Source organism: Octopus bimaculoides, chromosome 8 (genome assembly GCF_001194135.2).
Source record: "Octopus bimaculoides isolate UCB-OBI-ISO-001 chromosome 8, ASM119413v2, whole genome shotgun sequence".
In the NCBI taxonomy this organism is placed as follows: domain Eukaryota; kingdom Metazoa; phylum Mollusca; class Cephalopoda; order Octopoda; family Octopodidae; genus Octopus; species Octopus bimaculoides.
In genome coordinates, this window is record NC_068988.1 from 29,500,913 (window position 1) to 29,523,293 (window position 22,381).

Genomic DNA, 22,381 nt, shown 5'->3' on the forward strand with positions numbered 1-22,381 from the left:
ATAAATTGTAAATGCAAAAATAAAAAACAAAAACACAAAGGATTCTGTGGTACACGTGTTTCAAGCTTTATAGTTTTATAGTTGTTACATCAGTGTATAATTGACAATATAAAGCTATCTTCAGCCGCAAATGTATGTATTCTCTCCCAAGAATTATATCACATAGGCGTTAAAGGAGATGTACTCTCAAAGACCACAAAGCTAACTTCAAAGTCTTTATGCAATGTATAAGTTGTCACCACTGCTGCTGCTATGGTTGTTGTTGTTGTTGTTGTTGTTGTTCTTGTTCTTCTTCTTCTTCTTCTTCTTCTTCTTCTTCTTCTTCTTCTTCTTCTTCTTCTTCTTCTTCTTCTTCTTCTTCTTCTTCTTCTTCTTCTTCTTCTTCTTCATCATCAAGGTGGCGAGCTGGCAGAATTGTTAGAACGTTGGACGAAATACTTAGTGGTATTTCATTCATTGCTACATACTGAGTTCAAATTCCACCGAGGTCAACTTTACCTTTCATTCTTTCGAGGTTCATAAATCAAGTACCAGTGAAATACTGGGGTTGATGTAATCAACTAGCCTCTTCCACCAAAATTTCAGGCCTTGTGCCTATAGTAGAAAGGATTATTATTATTATTATTATTATTATTATTATTATTATTATTATTATTAAACCCATGTTTAATAATATGACAGACATACACTATATTTTGTTTCACCATGAGTGTTCTAAGAGTTCATGAGCAATTACTGCTCCAGAATCTTCCATGTCTCGACCATAGTTTTGGAAGGATGTTCATAGTTCATCATCCCAAGAGTCAGTTCCTAGAAGATAACTTGTCTGCAGGCATATAATAACAAGATGAGTGACACTCCATTGCATTACTTCAGGGTTGCACAGCATTTAAGCGGTTGTACAAAATTATATTTTAACATGAATAGCTTTAAATGTATTATGAATTTACAATGAAGGCCTGAGATAAATGAGCTCATCAAATATGTACATATGCAAAAGAGATTAAAATAATTTTGTTAAATGGCTCTGAGGTAAAACTTCAAGACCAGATGGTTTTCTAGCTTCATTATTTAAGCATATAATACCAATATTGCCTAACTATTGCAGCTTCTATATACTTAGAAAAATGGATAGATAATTTATCTGAAACATCTGTAATTTGGTTCAAGAGCTTTGTGATCTTCGAGAATATATTTCTATGTTTAGAAGCATTGAAAATAAACTTTTATATATTCATTTTATTTCTGCTTTCTTTGATTCTATAATTTCACAAAGACTGAAACTCCAAAGTGCCAAGTTAACTTGTCTCTTTCTTTTTCAACTTCAATAGAATCTTCTGGAAGTTCTCTTTTATTTTGATATTTTCTATTTCTAAAATTCTATTTAATTTTGATATATGTCTTGTGGATTTAGTTGGTACTTCTTTAAAAAAGTTAAAATCAAAAAAGCATATTCAGATTTACAAGAAATTTTTTTCAACAATGACACGAAATGGAACAAGCATAGTACGTTAAAATTGGAAAGCGAAATCAATCAAAGAAGCTATGTACTTAAGTTCTAAATGAAATAACATTGATTGCAGTATAAATTTATCATCAGAACTTATTTAATTATTTATGCCTGTGTGATATTCCAACTTACAAAGCTGAAAAGAACTAAAAATTCCCATTTAAATTATGCTATAAACTTGTGTTGGCTATGACTATGGATGTACCATATCTCTTCTTTCATCATCATTGTGCTAAGTCTATGTGTTAACTACTGCACCAACATCCACCACCAGGGTCTTGACCATGGTTTTGGATGGATGCTCAGCTTCTCATTGGTCAGTACCCAGATGATTACTTGATTGCAGAATTGTAATTGCAAGATGAGTGATACTCCAGTGAATTATATCAGGTGTGTAGAACATTTAATTGGTTATACAAAATGGTCATCTCTTAACATCCAAGATCTGTGTCTCTGTTCTTTAATGTACCAACAAAAATATAAGGTTTATATATGTTGGAGTTCTTTAAAAATTGCAGACCATAATTAACAAAGCTAATGATGAGTGCTGACTGGGAAATATTGTCAGCTTTAATATTTTCATCACCTCAGCTCAAAGTTCACTTGTAATAAATGACAATGATGCTTTCAGGAAAGTAGGAGACATTTTGTCTCAGCTTTTTTGGTGCTGCCTATTTTGATGCAGACTTATTTGGCACTAGATGTTTAAGTGTTTCATTTGTTCTTTCCTTCTGTCTGTCTGTCTCTCTCTCTGTCTCTCTGTCTCTCTCTTTCTTAAGAAAGTTAAAGTGTTTATGTCAACTGTGCTCAATCAATACAGTGTAATGTCTCTCTCTCTCCTTCTCTCGCTCTCTCTCCTTCTCTCTCTCTCTCTCACTCTTTCTAAGTATATGCATATATTTCTGCACTCGTGTGTGTGTGTGCTTTTGCCTCCAGCACTTAAACGCACTATTGTCGAAATAGGTTGAATGTCCAGTCAGCTGTGCCAAATCATTAGCATCCAGAGAACTGCACCCAATCAATTGTCTCGTTGCATTTCTAGAATCATCAGAAGTGTTTATCTCACTTGAAAGATCAAACAGATGCTGAGGATTCATTTTAGGATCTGAGCAGAGAATCAAACCTACTGTTTTCTAAAACTCTTTGCTTCTGTCACAGTATCTAATTATATCCCTTTTATTGGAACTGACACAAATGTATAACAAGAAATAAACAAACATAATTATGACTATATATGGATATAGACTGGTTTTAAAAGAAATGTATTTCTTCATTATGAAAGTTATTCAAAGCCTAAAAGAAAGATTTTCATAACTAGTGGAATCATTGTCATTGGCAGCAGCAGTGGTGGCATTGGCATCATTGGCATTGTCCTTTAACATCCACTTTTCCATACCCACATGGGCTGGCTGGAATTTGTCCAGGCAGATTTTTCTGTGGTAGTGTGCCCTTCCTACTAACTGTCACTTCTTTCCAAGTAAGCTGTTATTTCTCCATGATCAGACATGTTTTTGTTGAAGACTGGAAACAAAGGACACTTCTTGCATGATAATGATGCTAGTTTATAACTATCACGAAACTGCAAGGCATGGGAACAGTAACACATGCTGAAATATGACAAGACTCCTGGAGAGGAGGAAATTCAGTTTGAGATGTTGAAGACCTTAAATAGTGAAAGTATTCTCTGGCTGACTTGTGTACATCACATGGCTTGGACCTCTGTAAAGATACCAAAGCAATGGCATTCTGAAGCGGTCATCTCAATTTTTAAAAAGGGAAATGAGTGAGTGCTCTAATTATAGGGTAATCGTTTTGTTGAATCTCTCCAGTAAAGTCTACATCACATATCTGGAAAAGAATTGTAAAGATATTGTTAAGCCCAAACTAGCTGAAGGATGGTGTGGCTTTCATGCTGGACACTGCACTATCAACCAAATATAAAAGTTTTATTAATGAAAACAAAAATATCTAAATTTTAAATTGATCTTTTAAATAAGTAGAAAGTTAGAAAAATAAATTTTATAGAAATGTTAGTTAAAAATGCTAATTATTACCGGAGGAAGATTTCCATCCAATAGTCATTTGATCTGAATTACTTTCTTGAGGCTTAGACTCTTTTAGTTAAACAAATCAGTCTTTCCATTAAATTGTTACTGTTTAGACCTATTCTAAATCTTCGTTCTTCTCTAATTTTTCAGTAATTCAAATTATTATAAATCAATAAATTTTTAATTTGTTGCCAACTTTTTATTCAATGCTGTATGACTTGAGGCAAGAATTTTTTTCAATGTTTCAAATCATGACAAAATATTGAAATTGTTTTATGAGCTCTAAATATTTTATCTTTTCAGGTATAATTACCTCTTTGCTATTAATGTTTCCTGCCTTTTGAAAATTGAGTCTGCTGATTCTTATTAGATATTCCAATCACGAGTTAAATATACAGGCCATTATAAAATTTAAATATGCTCTTCATTTGATAAAAGTCTCTATTATTGATTAACATATTCTACTGCCTGTAAAAGCTATCGATATCATAGCATGTGGTTGAAATCTCTGGTGCGATTTACATGAACATTGTCTTGCAATTTATATGAGTTTTGTCTTTGTATGTTTGAAGTAAAAAAAGTAATGTTAGAACATAGTATATATATTTTAATATTTTTGAGAGACTAATATATTTGAAAGACTATCCATAAAAATAGTCTTGGGTGTAACCATTTGAAGAGTTTGATTGTTATTTTAGAGAAAAGTACTTAAGGAAGACAAATTAAGTTTTGTTATAATTTCATTTTTAATTAGTTTCTTGTAGTCTCCATATAATATCAATTTGTCAACATTATTTTGTTAACATCTGGCATTTTTAGCTAATTATCACTATCATAGTTTAATATCCACTTTTCAATGCTTGGATAGGATTTATTGTAGCAACTTTTCTCCAGTTTGGTACCTTTGTATAGCCAAGCCCTACCTGTTTCCTATCATGGTGGTAATATTTCCTCATTGCAGGTTATGTTTTCACAGAATATTGGAAATTAACGACTCTGCTTGTATAACAGTGACACTCATAATTATCACACTATATTATGACAAATAGAACCTAAACATGGGCACACTCACCTCTAAACACACACACACACACACAAACACACACACACATGTATATATGCACACGTGCTTGTGTAGATTTGTCAAGCCAAGTGAGATCGTAGTCGTGGCCAATGCCAGTGTAAAAAAGCACCCACTACACCTTCGGAGTGGTTGGCATTAGGAAGAGCGTCCAACCGTAGAAACCTTACCAAATCAGACTGGAACTTGGTGCAGCTCCCCGGCTTACCAGTTTTCAGTCAAACCGTCCAACCCATGTCAGCATGGAAAACGGACGTTAAACAATGATGATAATGATGATGATGATTACACACACACGCAACAGGTTTCTTTCACTTTTTGTCTACCAGACTCACTTACAAGGCTTTGGTTGGCCCTGGGCTAAGATACTTGCTCAAGGTATTGTGTAGTGAGACTGAACTCAGAACATTGTGGTTGGAAAGCAAGCTTCTTAACCACAGGACTGTGTCTGTGACTATTAATAACATCATCATCATTATCATCATCGTTTAACGTCTGTTTTCCATGCTGGCATGGGTTGGACGGTTTGACTGAGGTCTGGAAAGCCAGCAGCCACACCAGGCTCCAATCTGATCTGGCAATGTTTCTACAGCTAGATGCCCTTCCTAACACCAACCACTCTGAGAGTGTAGTGGGTGCTCTTTACATGCCACCGGCACAGGAGCCAGTCAGGTGGGCTTGGCATCGATCACGTTCAGATAGTGCTTTTTATGTGCCACCAGCATGGGAACCAGTCAGTGGGGGACTGGCATCGGCCATGTTTTGGATTTTGAAAATTTCATGCTCAGAAAATAGAGGCACAATAACTAATGAAACATAGTGACTGTAAAGTTAAGTTGTTGAACAATTGGTTATATGCAATGAATTCAGATGTTTAACTCGCTGTTGTAGTATGCTTCCGGATAAGGTTTGCCTGACTGACAGAAACCGATTTGTATTCCTTATTTGTGAATTGGGTGGCCAATAGTGTGAAGAATATAAAGTAAGTTGTAGAAGCGATTGTTTCAATGCAAAACCACCTAATTCTTGGGAAACTTAATGTAAAAGAAAAGTTAAAAATGAAAAGTTAAAATGAAGTATTTTATGTGCTTAATCATTAAAATATTAATCCAAACCTTTAAAACAATATTGAAAATACTTGATAATTTCATTATTGCTGGATGGTTTCCTAGACAATTTTATTATTAATTGTTATTAAAAGTCGATCATAAATTTAATTTCATTGCTGCTTGTTAATAATTTAGTGATATATATATAGAAAATATTTATAAGCTATTAATGCTCTTCGAGTTACTTCACTTAGAAGAGTATTCATGTATTGCCTGTATAGTTTCTGAATCAATTCCTATGTGGCATGCTTTACATATGAATGTTTTGGTTGGTCTGTTAGATAACTGAAAGAGAATATTGAAATATGACATAGTATGTTACTGAACAACGTATCTATGGCTTAATGAATTAAACTTTCTTCTGCAACATTCGTATTATTGTGACAGAGTCATTGGTTCAATGATGTAAAGACACCAAACTAGAAGCTTAGCCATATTTTGATCCAGACCTCTCAGTCTGTGTCCAAATTCTATGAAGGTTGCTTTCTGTTTTCATCTCTCTCAGTTCAATAAAATGTGTAATAAACTGGAATTGATTCAGTTGACTATGCTACTCCCTTTGTAAAACTGGCTGCTGCTGCTACTACCACCAGCACCACCAGCACCAGCACCACCAGCACCAGCACCACCACCACCACCACCACCATCATCATCGTCGTTGTTGTTGTCATCATCATCATCATGTTGACAGTCACTTTTCCCTGCTTCCATGGGTTGGATAGAGTTTATTTAGGCAGATTTTCTACAGCCAGATGCCCTGCCTGTTGCTGACCATTACTCGTTTCCAAGCGGAGTAATATTTCCCCATGGCCAGACATATTTTTGCAGGATATTGGAAATGAATGGTGCTCATTTACAACGGTCAGGCAATGTCAAGACAGAGATACAAACATATACTGTCTCCTCTTTCTCTCTTTCTCTCTCACACACACACATACACGCGCATGCACACACACACACACATACATACACTCACACGCAAGCACACACACAAACATGCGCACGTGTGTGTGCATGTATACAACAAGCTTCTTTCAGTTTCTGTGTTCTAAATCCACTCACAAGCCTTGTGTGTAAATAACAAGGCAAACAATATAACAGCAAGACAACAGCTTGCTTTAAAATGTGTGTTTACTTTTCAAAGCCATGCCCAGCACAAGTACATGCACATATAGATTTGTTGTGTATTTATTGTATAAGACATCAGCACTACCTTTTCTTTGTAGACCAATTTTAGTTTTAAAATACTCTTTTTTCATTGGTTGAAGTCCAACATGAAGTTTGTGTAAGTCTTACACTCCTCTGCCTCCATTTCTTATTTTTTGTGTCATGTCATTATTCTTATATCTTTTACTTGATTAGTGTGGAGGTGCAATGGCCCAGTGGTTAGGGCAGTGGACTCACGGTCATAGGATTGTGGTTTTGATTCCCAGACCGGGCGTTGTGAGTGTTTATTGAGTGAAAACACCTAAATCTCCACAAGGCTCCTGTACTCTTTCACCAATTTTTCCCCTCACCAACCACATGGTTCTGGGTTCAGTCACACTGCGTGGCCTCTTGGGCAAGTGTCTACTACTATAGCCTCGGGCCGACCAAAGCCTTGTGAGTGGATTTGGTAGATGGAAACTGAAAGAAGCCTGTCATATATATGTATATGTATGTGTGTGTGTGTGTATGTTTGTGTGTCTGTGTTTGTCTCCCTAGCATTGCTCGACAACCGATGCTGGTGTGTTTATGTCCCCATCACTTAGCAGTTCAGCAAAAGAGACCGATAGAATAAGTACTAGGCTTACAAAGAATAACTCCCAGGAGTCGATTTGCTCGACTAAAGGCAGTGCTCCAGCATGGTTGCAGTCAAATGACTGAAACAAGTAAAGAGGAAGAGTAAAGAATATTCACACACACATGATAGGCTTCTTTCAGTTTCTGTTTACCAAATGCACTCGCTAGGCATTGGTCAGCTTTGAGCATACTAGAAGGCACTTGCTGAAGATGCCATGCAGTGGGACTGAACCTGTCACTGTAAACCAATATTGCTGCTTTCCTACTTAATTGGTTTATAGCAAAATGACCAGCAATGACAAGATAAAAAAGCTGTATGGCTACATTGTCTCTAATTAACATTGGTGTACCGAGTACATTTAGATATTTAGGTGTAAAGATATTAGTACAATTCTTGCATGATAATTGACAGATTAAATTACAAAGTAAAACGATCCCTTGATGAAATATGCAAAGCTAAGATGAAAGTCATTATAAATCAAGCTTTAATTTACTAAAAGTTCCTCTGACACCTAGCAGAACTATTGAAATAGTAGTTTACAAGAGTAATTATTGCAGCAATGGTAATTGGTTGTAATTGCCGAATCTTTCAGAAATTTAGCCATATTTACATGAAATTATTTCATTCTTTCCTTCCAAAAATGTAAAACTATATACATACACACACACACACACACACACACACACACCACACACACACACACACACCACACACACACACACACACACACACACACACCACACACACACACACACACACCACACACACACACACACACACACACACACACACATATATATATATACATACAATATTTTTAGAATATCTCAAAATTTCAATATTTGAGTTTAATCCTATCTTATGATAGGTCTTTTGATATTTTTTCTTCTTTCTTTTCTTTTCAGTTTTTATTAGTTTCAGTCATTAGACTGCAGCCATTCTGGAGCACCACCTTGAAGAATTTTTAGTCAAATGAATCCACACCAGTACTTTTTTATTAAAGCCTGGTACTTATTCTATCGGTATCTTTTGCTGAACCGCTAAGTTATAGTTTGACAAAATTGGCTGGTACAATAAGTACAAGACTTACAAAGAATAAGTCCTGGGGTTGATTTGTTTGACTAAAACTTCTTAAGGTGGTGCTCCAGCATGGCTGCAGTCAAATGACTGAAACAAGTAAAAAAATAAAAGAGTAAAAGAATACCTCTTCATAAGAATCAAGGCTTGCCAGGTTATCATTCTCATTCCTAAAGTTGTTTTTGCAAGATGAGATGAAATGTCTCTGAGTTTCGGGATGTACACAATAAAGATCACATTAAATATAAGATGTCAGGTAGAATAGATTTCCATGGATGGAATTTTAGATTTTAGAGTAAACGTCATGGTTTTCCAGGTGACACCAACATAATATTCATTTCAGGTAGGGTAGTATGGGATTGAGAGGCTTGCTAGGGCACTTCTGTCATGCAAGAAAGACTTCAGTTTGGAAGACATGAAGGTGAGTTTTCAATCTGAGTGGACATAACTGAAAATAGAAAATGATGTAGCCAAAGAAGACATGACAGTTTATGAAGAAATGTTGCAATGAGGAGAAGCAAAAGGAAATTGTGAATATTTATTAATGTCAGTCAACAGATGTTTGTTTCTTGTTAGTGGACCCATTAAATCAATGCTTATGTGATCAAAGAGACAGATTTAATTAACTGATGTGGTTTCTGGACAATAGTATTGTAGATTTAGCTTTTGACAAATGTAACAACCAAAAAACAATTTATTTACATTTAATGTCATTTTACAAATGCAGAAGATTTTGTAGCTGAACAAATTAGGTCAACTGCTTCAAGCCAGGGCAGCAGAGAAATTTGTGCAGTTCTAAAGAGGTTACCCTGTGAAACACTTCTCCAAAAATATGTGATAGAGTATTTCTTGAGAGCACGACGTAAATTTCAATCTCCAGTGTGATATTTTCTAATTCTTAATTTTACTTTTATGTGTTATGTCAAATATATAAGCTACAACTATGCTCGACTCTTTAATAAACAAAATAAGAAAAGCAGGACAAAATATTTTCAAAGATTATTTCTGTCACAAATTTTACCTGATACATGTACTTTTATTTTTATTCTTTTTCTTTTTTTAATTATTAAACTGTAGTAAATCCACTCATTGACTTAAACTTACAAAAGTTTTTAAAACAATTTGTCCATCATTCATAACAATGATGCTACTAATAATAATGAGGTTAACTGTCAATTAGTTATGTTAAAACCTTTTATCATTTAACGGCAATTTTTGTGGTTGATAAGACTACCGTGATTTTGTTTTTCTTATTTCTTTTCTTTGTATGACTCATGGCGCATGATTTTTGAATATGTTTTCAGTATCTTAATATTCTTTGCTCATCTTCAACTTCAAACATTGTGTACATGAAATCTAGTAAGAAGCTGTTTAATTACAGGAAACCACTTTGCTTTTATTGTCCTATATATGTTGTGGGCTGATTATACACAGGAGTTTGTCAAGTGAATATCTGTTTGCCTATTGTATTTCTGATAACAACAGATTACACATAATCTAGTGTTTGTACGATAAGACAGACTATTTAACTAGATATTTTATTTTGATGAAGTTTTGAATTTCAGACACCAACTGTTAATCTTTTTAAGTATATTCATAATTCAGTATCTCCCTAAAATTTAGATTCACAAAAAGTATCAAAATTTTAGTATGTTTACATTAATGTAGGAAAAGTATTGTGTTTGTTTGTAGATAACAATATGACTGTGACATTGTAGTGGAAACCAAGGAATGCTAAGAAATAGAAACTTTGTAAATGTTTAAAAAGGCAAATGCCTTAAGCCATCACAAAATGAATATATAGAAACTAATAAGAATTAGAACTGATCTAATTTGGTTATTCGAAAAATAATATAACCCTTTGATGTTCATGCTGAATAGAATAAATCAACCCTGCTGCGATAGTCGGTGGATGAATATACAGAAATCTTTTATTAAGTTGATGCAGAGCTAAACAGATATTGGTTATTATGCAAAAGAAACACCGACTGTTGTTGCTAGTTATTATCATTGCGATGTTCTGTCTCAGAAGTTTTGTACTGAAATTGAATTTTGAATTACTGAATATACTTCAATATCTCCTTCAAAAGAAATTTATGATCAGCCTACAATTTGAAGGTTGGCTATGATTGCCTAATTTAGTTACTTATTCAGTCAAAACTGAGATTTTCATTTTGAAATAATAAATAGTGGCATCCACTTAAATGACTAACATTTAGAAGTGAAAGACGCCTAAATCAAATGAAATTCTTTGAGAAAATCTGTTCAATAATTTTGTAAACAATAAAGATGAATGTAGAGTGAGGTGTCAGTCAGCATGATTATGAAATCTTATAATTGATGTAATTAATATCTTTTACTCGTTACTTGCTTCAGTCATTCGACTGTGGCCATGATGGGGCACCACCTCGAAGGGTCTTAATCAAACAAATTTACCCCAGTACTTATTCTTAAGTCTGGTACTTATTCTATCAGTCTCTTTTACTGAACCATTAAGTTCAATGGAAGTACATAAATCAACTCTAGTTGACAAGTGGTGGAGGAACAAACACAAACACTCTCTCTCTCTCTCTCTCACACACACACAGGCACACACACACACACACACACACACACACACACACACACACCTACTTAAATCTCCTTGGTAGTCTCTTGTGTCCAAAAAAGACAATTCCACAATTTCATGCTGAACAACCCACACAGATGATTCGTTTATAGTGATCAAATGCTTGTGCTGTACATGACCTCACTCACTCCATCAAATCAACAATGCCTGTATAGGTAGCGTTCAAGTGATTGCAGAGCATTACCCAGAGTGCATTACCCAGTCCTGAAACTGGAACCATGATCTCACAATCATAAGTGCAACACCCTAACCACTAAGGTCACAATCCCTCATATAAATAAATCCATCCCTCCATCCATCTACACAAGGCATTGGCTGGCCTAGGGCTAAAGTAGTTGAAACTTGCCAAACCAGTGCCATGCAGTAGAACTGAACCTGTAACCATGTGGTTACAAAACAGACTTTTTAACCACACAGTCATGTTGAAATTTTATAAGGAAATAAATCTACTTTAGTTTGAATTTAATTTATTTCAGTGTGTTAAGAATCTAAAACTCAAATATTGTAAATTAACTGTTGAATATTGAAAGCTCATCAGAGAGTTCCAAGAAGGTTTTATTGTTTTCTTAATGTTAGGTCCTTAAAGAATAAAAAAAAAGCTTGCCAAAATAATTTTAAATACACATTTTTGTTAGGTTTGTTTGAGAAAAATATTTTAATTTTCTTGAAGCATATCAAATTTGATCATATTAGTAGGAGTAGATAACATTGAGAACACCCACAAAATAAATAATTTCAAGTACTTGAAGGCTCTTTAGAAGTGGCTGATAGCTTTTGTTATCTTGGTGACCTAATTGGCAGTGGAGGTTGGTGGGTGGGCAATGTTCTGAAGGTATAGTAGGCAGACTAAGAAGAGAGTGGGATAAAGTTTAGGGAGCTATTGCTTCTGCTGGCATCAATGGGATTCATTTTCTGAATGGTGGTGGTGGTGGTTGGTAGAGAGGTTCTATGAGGTTTTTGTACAAAATGTATTGTTGCATCACAGCATAACATTGAATGTAAGGGACGTGCGAAGGTTGGAAAGAGATTAAGTTAACATGCTCCACTTAATGTGTAATATTATATATATTCTATAAGTACAATACCACCCAGTAGCTCGCTGGATTGTGTCAAACTGTCCAACCCATACCAGCATTGGAAATGGACGTTAATTGATGATGATGATGATGATGATGATGATAACGATGATGATTATTATGAATGTGAAGCACAAATGAGCTGAGAGTAAAACTGGAGATAAGAAGAATCAAGTGTAGTGTGCAAAAGAGAAGACGCTGGCAAACAATCTCTATCTCTCCCTCACTCCCTCTCTCTCACACACACACAGACATCAACACACAATTTCTCTCTCTCCCTCACACGCATACACTTTCACTTAACCATGTTAGCAAACTTCAAAATTGGTAAAAGTTATGGTTGAAAATCGATTTTTACACCTATACACGAGTGCCTCTGAGAGAAAAAGTTGACAAAAATGTAGATAGAGTCATGACGAATGTCCTAAAATTGGAGTGACATGCGTGCTAATTTGTGGACGTGCATAAATTACATTTACGTACACACACACACATCCTGCCTTTTATGTATACAGATATGTTTGATCAGAGATGACCTGGTTTACCACAATTCAATGATGGATCCTCTGCATGATTACTTAAAATGCTACAAATAGCAACCAAATCACCATCTAATCACAATCTATGGCTTTTAAAAAAAAAAAAAATACATTGTACAATGTTATGTCTATTTTTGAACGGTGCTAACAACAACCTACAGGTGATTGATCTGTTAAAAAATAACAGCTAGAACTCAATCAAATCACACACAGCTGTCTTCAAAAGAGAAGGAAGCATTAAGAAGTGTAGTCTCTGATGTAAAAGAAAGACAAATGGTCATGACTGGAAAGCTTTTATCATAGATCTACTTAATTAGTGCTGACATGGAGCTAAACAACAACCAAAATAAGAAAGAAGGGTCCTCTCTGTTAGCTATTTTTAAACTTTCCTCTATCCTTTTCCTCCCTCAGCTTGATGTCTTTTGCCATTTGCCTCATTACCCCCATGTCAAAATGGTTGGCTTTTTCATTGTGTTTGACAGTATTGCAGAGCCAGTAACTTAACCAGCTCTGTTGCATCTGGGTTGGTTCCAGAAGCAAGTAACCAGTACATAAACCACCTCTCCACTTATGAATACACCATGATGGGAAAGACAAGTCAATGTGTTTGCAGTGTCCATGGAACTGCATGGGATGCCAGATATCGGTTAAGTATATCCTTAGGGTCCCTGATATTCCTGTAGGGTTTTATTCCCTTAACCATCTTTTATACACTCAATAAATGAAAAATATCTATTAAATAATTGCCATACATAAAAGCACATGTCGCTGCCAAAATGCCATCTTTAAGAAAGTGTATCTGAGTTAATTGTCTCATGAAAATAAATTGCTTTCCTGAAAACTCAATACTTTTGCTTCCATAAATCCCCATTTAACATGCTAAGTAACAGTATGTATATCTTCTTAATCTTAAATACTGAAAATCAAATTCACATTCATGGTAATGTGGCTAACCGTCAGTCTTTAGGTATGGTACAATATTATGTATATTTAAAGACTTCTATAAATTCTGTGATAAACTGATAGGTATTTTGTGCACTCAATGCCATCACCATTTGTGGCATACTCCAGAAAGTATTATTGATCACATGTTTCTTTTATTTATTCTTTCATTAGTCTCCTATTGAAAATGTTTTAAGGAAAAATTCTCACATTAATCAATATATCCACTCCTTTGCATTCTCTAAGTGGACTATGTCTATGCACTAAAATGCAAGAAATAATTTATTGTGTTTGAGAGTGAGCTTGTGTCCTTTTGTGGAATCTAAACCTTACTGTCTTACTTTGTCATATAAAATGGAAATACTAACTGAATTTGTAGTTGTTTATATTTAGTAGCTTAAAGTAGATTTACATTATTGCTGTATCATTTTTCACTAGTTAGATAATGGCAGATAATATTGTCACTGTTAATGTGTTATTGTAGGGATTAAAAAAATTAATGTTGTTTCATCTCTTAATTTCCTGTTATGATATATTAAAAATGAATACTTCAAATAAAAATTTTGCAAATAAATATTTCCCATGATATTAAATTATGCAAATAAATTTTCCCCATGGCATTAAAATGCTGCATTCTATTTTAGCAATCATTTATTTTTTATACTGCAATTTATTAATTTTCTTGTATTTTTATATATATTTTTTATTTTATAATTAGATCAGAAATTATTTATTTATTTTTGTATAAAGCTCCAAGCTGTTATCAGTTTGTAACATAGCATTTGTTGAGCATGCAGAATCAGACCATGCATGATTGATAATTTTTTCCCAAATTTAATCATCTAAAATTTCTTTAAAATTTTAAACAATCTGCACTTATATTCTGAATAATATCGTTATATTATTCACAAGCTTGATATTTAAATAATATTCATTTGGATGGAAGCTTCATTTCTGGTTGTCCATATTTCTATAGCTATTGTTTCATGACACACTCAGATTATTCTGTCAAATTGTTTCTTTCCAGCTGTTTTTTCTTTTCTTTTTATCTGATCCCAAGGTTTGCTTGTTTTACTTCTGGTCTATTATAACCAACCACAATCAGCTTACAAAAGGTTTTCATTTAGTTCTCTTCCTAAATCTGATCTCATATGCATGCCATATATCTTTTCTATATCTAAAATATACAAAGTTTACAAAATCGTACGAGAAGTCTCTTAACAAAAGCCAACAATCTAAACTCTGTCCATGTTAGCCCTTTCATAAAATATTATTCTTTTCTCTCTTTTTCAATTTGAAAAAATAGTTAGAACATAAGAATCTGACTGCTTTATGTGTTTTGTATAGTATGTCCTGTTTATCATGGTGTTCAACTTTCTTGTTTTATTTAAGTTATATTTAGATTACTAATTATCGGATCAGTAAGCTAGTAGAGGCTGTTCTAGCCAGACTATGCACTTTTCAGATGGTTTGTCTGGGACACTGAAATAAAGAGGCTAAAGGCATTCTTTAAAAGTTTTAGTGTTATTATTATTTTTTTTTTCTTTGTTGAGTATTTTAACCTTTTTTTGCAAAGTGGTTTTACAATTGTGGGACTTTAATTGCTAAACTATTGCATAAACATTTTGTTTTTGTATTTGGTTTGCAAGATTCTTGATGTGAACTCATGTATTGAAACAAATTTTGTTCCATCTTGGGAGGGTCATTATGCCAATAATAAACACATGCACTGGTTCTATTTCACTTTTTTCTATCAACGTTAGTCAATTAGTTAATCATTTAACCAATTAACTGATCAGTTGTTTGATGAACCATTTAGTCAATCAATCATTTAGCTAAATTTGTCAAAGCCCTTTTGTCATCATTCACAACCTCATCAATGACATGCCCTCTTTACTCCAGGTCTGCTTCGGAAATGTCTGTCTCTTATTGTATTAACAATTCTTTTTATTTCTCACTGTATTTCAAGTAAGCTTCAACATGTCTTTATCCAAATGTTGTCAAATCATTTTCCTAAATACCTACATTACTTTCAAGTTCATTTTTTCAGCCTTGTATAAAAACCAGAACAAACCACAAGACATCAATTATTTTATTTGTGGAGAATGACTACAGGCTGCAAGCAAACCATTTCTTACTTGAAACTTCAAAAAAATTATACTTAAAAATTGACCATCCATATTGGTTTCAAATTTTGGCACAAGGCCAGCAGATTTGTAGAAGGGTGTAAGTCAATTACATTGACTCCCTAAGGCTCAACTGGTACTTATTTTATTGGTCCTGAAAGGGTGAAAGACAAAGTAGACCTTGGTGGAATTTGAACTCATGAAATGCCACTAAGCATTTTTCCCAGTATGGCAATGATTCTGTTGACTTGCTAGCTTTTAAATTGACTATTCATATCAACCTCACTTCTTCTCAAACACTGTTGGTTTTATGGCTTTACAGTTAACTTATTGATACTGCATAGTCATAGCCACCTGAAACATGCATTATACAACATTTGTTTGGGATATAATCCTTTCTTTATGACAAAAGAAGAATATCTTTGAACAGTATCCAATCAGGGACTATGCTACAATTCAACAAGCTTTTTACATTCATCATACAACATAATTTAAACACCAATTCAAGTTAATAGTCATCATAGTTTTCAGATCTCGGTTGATTTATTATGTCAACATTGTAGTATATGTCATTAAGCACAAACTGATTTTTTTGTCGCTGCAATTTTAAGTTCTTTCCATGCCTTTTATATGCAGGAAGTATGTCCACATAATCCTTTGGTGTTGGTTTGTAGAGATTTGTACTACCCAAACTTGGATTGTGTAGATTTGGCAAATATTTCTTGAACTAAAATATTTGTTTAAGCATATAAACCAATAATCCCTTTGATTTCTTCAAATATCTTGCTATCTATGATCCTGCACTTAAGTACAGATCAAGAATACATGGAATCAATATCTCACTTCTGCAAACATCACATTTTAACTGATTTTTTCTATGGACAGTAAATTAGTTTTAATTACCTTTTGGCTCTTTTTTAATTTTTTGCTTAGCTTTCAATGAATTAATAGTGGTTTCAAATTTTGGCACTAGGCCAGCATTTTCAGGGGAGAAGTTTAACTCAGTTACATTGACCCCAACTTTAACTGGTACTTATTTTGTCGACCCTGAAAGAATGAAAAGCAAAGTTGAACTTGATGGAATTTGAACCTAGAACATAGAGATGGATGAAATACCACTATGCATTTTGTCCAGTGTGTCAACGATTCTGCCAGCTGACTGTCTTTTACAAAGAAATGAATATTTAAACAATAAAAAAATTTTATTGAAGTGGCTGTGTGGTAAGTAACTTGCTTACCAACCACATGCTTGACAACCAATGTTGGTGTGTTTACGTCCCCGTAACTTAGCGGTTTGGCAATAGAGACTGATAGAATAAGTACTGAGCTTACAAAGAATAAGTCCTGGGGTCGATTTGTTTGATTAGGGGCACTACTCCAGCATGGCTGCAGCCAAATGACTGAAACAAATATAAAAAATAAAAAGAAAACAGTAAATAGAAAATTAATTAGAAATAAAACAATAAAAATAATTCCAAACCCTTAAAATTTTTCTTTAATTTTTAAAAATAAATTTAGTGATGAATATATTTTAGGCAGTGAACTATCATTAAATATTTTTTAAACTGTCATTATATTGGTATCCCAAATCCCCATATGAACTCAGCATGAGTTGAAATCAGAGTACAGACATATTGTAAAGTGTTATAACCAATGTTCTAACACACACACACACACACACACACACACACACACACACACACATGCTTACATACAGATAGAGGGAGAAAGAGAGTAGGAGAGAGATGACTGCATTGATTTACAGAACATTACATAGGCAGATAGATAGAATGTTGAGATCAATGAAATCAACTGTGTGTGCACGTATGTATATGTGTGTGTCATACATCATGTTACTCTTATAATAGATGTGTTTATGCTATTATTAATGTAATTAGCAGTGTCGCCTAGCTGTCTCTGTTTGTTTATCCCACAAAGGGAGATAACTGATTGTATTGGATTTATTTCCCATGAAGTGTAAGATAATCTTATATCTATAATTGTTTAATAGTTAAACGGTATTATTGCTATTTATGATATATAATTATTGAAACTACACCAATAAGATATTTGTTATAATTATATTTTCATTTAAAGCATTTATTTTGAAAATTAGTATTCATTTCATTAGTATTAATTTGCCATGAAACTTGAAATCAGTTGCCGTTAGGAAGAGTATCCAGCTGTAGAAACCTTGTCAGATCAGATTGGAGCCTGGTGCAGCCATCTGGTTTGCCAGTCCTCAATCAAACCGTCCAACCCATGCCAGCATGGAAAGCAGACGTTAAAAAACGATGATGATGATGATGATGGTATATATACATACATTTATACACACACACACACACACACTCACATCTATATATCATTATGTGCATTGACACATGAACACACACTCATTTATTTACACAGATATGTATTTTCTAAAGCAGATAGTCATATTCAGTGATTTGTATAAAAGTATATTATATATAAATCTATTATTATGGTTTACAAAGTTTTCATGGTATTTATTAGTGTCTATTATTCTGGATCTATTCAAACACTGTTGCAAGTTTCTGTTGGTATTTAAGCTTGTTTTTAATTATTGAATTAATATTTTCTAAGATTTTTCCACTTTTTCTGTAAGTCTTTTTACATTTTGAAAGAAAAAAAGGCAGAAAACTATTGACTGAAAATCAATGACAAAAAATAATGAAATGGAATAAAGCAAATGAAAAAAGTAAATCAGTGTGGTTTCAATTCTTGAATAGCATTTTCTAGAAAAAAACAAATTACAAAAGAGACTTATCTATCTCTGTGTTTTATTAGAAATGTAAGTTTGCTTTACTGGGATTCAAATTCAGAGCAACCAGGTCGTTGGATTCAATAATATGTTTGCAGTTGCAAATTAAAAGCAATAAGATATAAGTTAATGCTATGAGTATTTTTCATTTCATTATTCTGTTTGTTAGTTGTGTATTTCAAATGCATTGATTTTTTCTTGTTAATATTAGTATATCTTAAAATATCATTTTGTCTACTTTTATTCATTTATCAAGCTATCCTGTTATTTGCTACTTGTTGCTAATCAACTTTCTTTAACTCCCCTTTTGCCTGCTATCAACTATATGACCTCTTACCCCGCCCACTATAAACTTTGTATGTTCTACCTGCCACTGTCAAAACTTGAAAACTTGTATAGCAATGAGTCACCAGCCTAACACTACATTCTAGCACAGAAGTCCATTTAGTGTACATAATTCTCAGTGACAGCAAGTGGTTTTAAGTTGTAACAAGCTTTCTTTACCTTATATGATTGTATTTAATATTTATCCTATTCCGGGCTTTTTTTCATCCTATTGGAACTTTAAAAGCCGGGGTAAGTTTCATTTAAGTAAAGATTAACTGATTGTTGGTAAGACAAAAGGTGTTTTATTCTATAAAATGCAAAGGCACGTTGTTATCTCTCCCCAAATATTTTACAAATACTTCATTCACTCCAAACTTTCAAACAGGTGTTCATGTGAATTTTTATCTAGATATGTAACTGTTGTCATAATAGGCACTAAACAATATCATACTATTTATAATTATGTATAAATGTTGCTTAAAGTGTAAAAAAAAAAAAAAAAAGGAGAAATTATCAGATAAAAGTAAACGATGTTTTATCAATTGCTTTCATAATATAAATTATTCATAGAAATGCTTTTTTTAACTTCAAAACTCATTTAATCAATGATTTCGTAGATAAATGCTCTTATGTTTTCACCCAACATTAATGTGGATCTTCATTAAAACTCGTAGATTAATTCAATTGTTGAAAGTGTTTAAATTTTCCATTTATTTTGTTGGCATTAATATTTAAAACAAAAGAAAATTCATTTTGGTTTATCTCCGGAGAAAACTTAAAGAAGTAAAATATTTTTTGTATTTTACTTCTGCTTTCTTTCTTTAGCTTTTGTGTTTTTTGTGGAGAGAAACATCACAATGTATTGTATTCTTAAACTTCTCAAAGCAATTATATGTCAAAATTTAAGTGACAGGTAAACAACTGAATTTATGAATGGACTTAATTTTGTTAATGTGACAAATGAAAGGCATAAAACAATTGATGAGTATTTAGATTGCAGAGTACATATTTTATCAAAATGCTGTTATGGTTATAAATACCTTCTTCAGCATGACTAGCTATGTGTGTTTAAATATGTTGCTTAAGCTCTAAGTTATATCATAATCATTAGCATACATGTGATATTGTTCTCACACATCAATATAATTAACAGAGTAATTAGTTATCAATTTTTATAATTTTGGTTGAAATCTGTCAGCTCCCAATGATTATTTTTATCTAAAAGTTGTCTTGTTTTCTACAACAAAAATCCATTTTACCGGCCTTAAGAGAAACTCTTCATAAATTTTTTAGCTCAACTTTTTAGATTTTCCAAAGGGATTCTATTTTCATATGTTTTTTATATCTGAAAATATCAATTGCTCAAATGATTGTGCTACATAGCATTTTACTTATCAATACAGTACAACAACAAAATATTATGTAAAATTTATTCATGTAAGAAATATATCAATCATAATTAATTTCTTATCTAAATTAATAATGCAATTAAGTGATAATGATGATGGCATGCATATTTTTTCTTCTGCTTATCTATTTGCACATTTGATAGAAATCATTTATTGTATTATCCAAACACTTAAAACAACGATTTATCTTTTCTAAGATGCTTCTGATTTATACACTTCTTTAGTCAATTATGATTTGATTTGTAATCTAATGAGAATTGAAACTGACTTCATTTCATGAAAAATAGTAAAATCTAAAAACTTATATCTTCTTGTTGCTTATTCTCTAAGAGAAAAAGTTATTATTATCAATCTCAAATAAAATAATGGAACATATACATTTCGGCAGGAGGGATTGATGTAGACTAATTGGAATATTAACTAACTTTGAGGCTTGAAGCTTTTATGAGCACAAAAATGTGATTTAAGGCATAATGGTGATTTAATAACAGATCTATATCTTATACAGAATGGTTTCAGATGGCTATGCATAATTCCTAATGTCTCTTCTACTCAACATACAAAGTTTCTGTGTTTACATATTAAGATTGCGTACCAACAACAAAAAATTACACAGTCAAGCTTCATATTGGAACTCCTAGTATAAACATATTTTAGTGATCCAAAAAATTAACATATTTGAAAACAAAGTCTTTCTTTATATTGCATTCTTTCTACACACTTTAAAATGTATCAACTTTGTTATACATTTTAGGTAGAAACAAAGAAAAGATATGTGCTAGGTGTGTTAATTTTATAAAGCTGTCAGCAAGGTGCATTTATAAGTAACTCATAGGAAAATCCTTTTTAAAATGTTACCTGTTTGTCTGTCTATCTGTTTATCTGTCTACCTATCTGTGTATCTGTTTGTCTATCTATCTGTCTGCCTATCTCTCTATCTATATGTATGTATGTATGCGTAGCCATCCATCCATCCAACTTTTTTACCACTATCGTCATTATCATCATCATCATTTCATTGTCATGATTAACTCTCTAGCTCTCTACCACAACTCAGTATTTCTTCTATTACCATCGCTTATTTTCTCTTTTACTCATTTTCTTTCCATACATCAACTAATGTTCTAAATACCTTCATACAGATACATTCAACCTCTCTTTAAAGTCAATATTTGCTCACTGTGTCAAATTAAACTTCAGTTTTATACAGAAAAATCACATTAATACAGACATCATCAAAAAAAAAAAAAACTGCACCTGGTTGTCAAATCTGTTGGAAATAACAACTACATTTTTCTTAAATCAAATTCTCCTTTCTTTAAATAAGGAAAGAATGCATTGAAGGAAGTAGTCCCAGATATCCCTAAAAAGAAGTGATGGCTATGGCTGGAAAGCCTTTGATTAAAAGTCTGCTTGAATGGAAAGCTAAACAGCAACAACAACAATAGCTGTCCTTCTCATACTGCAAGAAGGAATATTGTGAGTGATAAAGAAAACTTCTTGTCATGCAAATGATAAAATATATGATAACTGCATTGAAGAAAAACAAGAAGCTATAGATATTAAATAACCTAACTGTTAACTTGTTGAGCTCTTTCAATTTCAGAATATCAAATACAATGGCTTTTTTTAAAGCTTCAAGTTTTGTTATTTAGAAACTATTTTCAGTTTTCAATTAGTAAAAGCAAACTAAAATAAATTGACTTTTGAAGGATTGCTAAGCATTTCCTTGAAGCTCTGATTTCAAGATAAAATTTCTAGTTTGAGCTCCTCTTAAAATATAGCTTTCTAAATGTCTTTTACACACACACACACACACACACACACACACACACACACACACTGTTATATATATAACAGCATATATATATATATTTATTTATTATTATCATTATTATTATTATTATTATTATTATTATTATTATTATTATTATTATTAT

The 22,381-nt window shown here is 32.8% G+C and overlaps 1 protein-coding gene across 3 annotated transcripts in view; it reads left to right on the plus strand.

Moving 5' to 3' along the window:
• Nucleotides 1-22,381, plus strand: part of LOC106873316 (mitogen-activated protein kinase kinase kinase 13) — a 197,623-nt gene that overhangs the window by 25,888 nt on the left and 149,354 nt on the right. For 2 of the 3 annotated variants that reach the window (XM_052970020.1, XM_052970024.1), the window contains exon 1: nucleotides 19,126-19,281. The exons of the other annotated variant lie outside the window; for it this stretch is intronic. The gene's annotated coding sequence lies outside the window, so the exon portion shown is untranslated. Of the gene's footprint in view, nucleotides 1-19,125; nucleotides 19,282-22,381 lie in introns of those variants that run through there. 3 annotated transcript variants of the gene reach the window in all.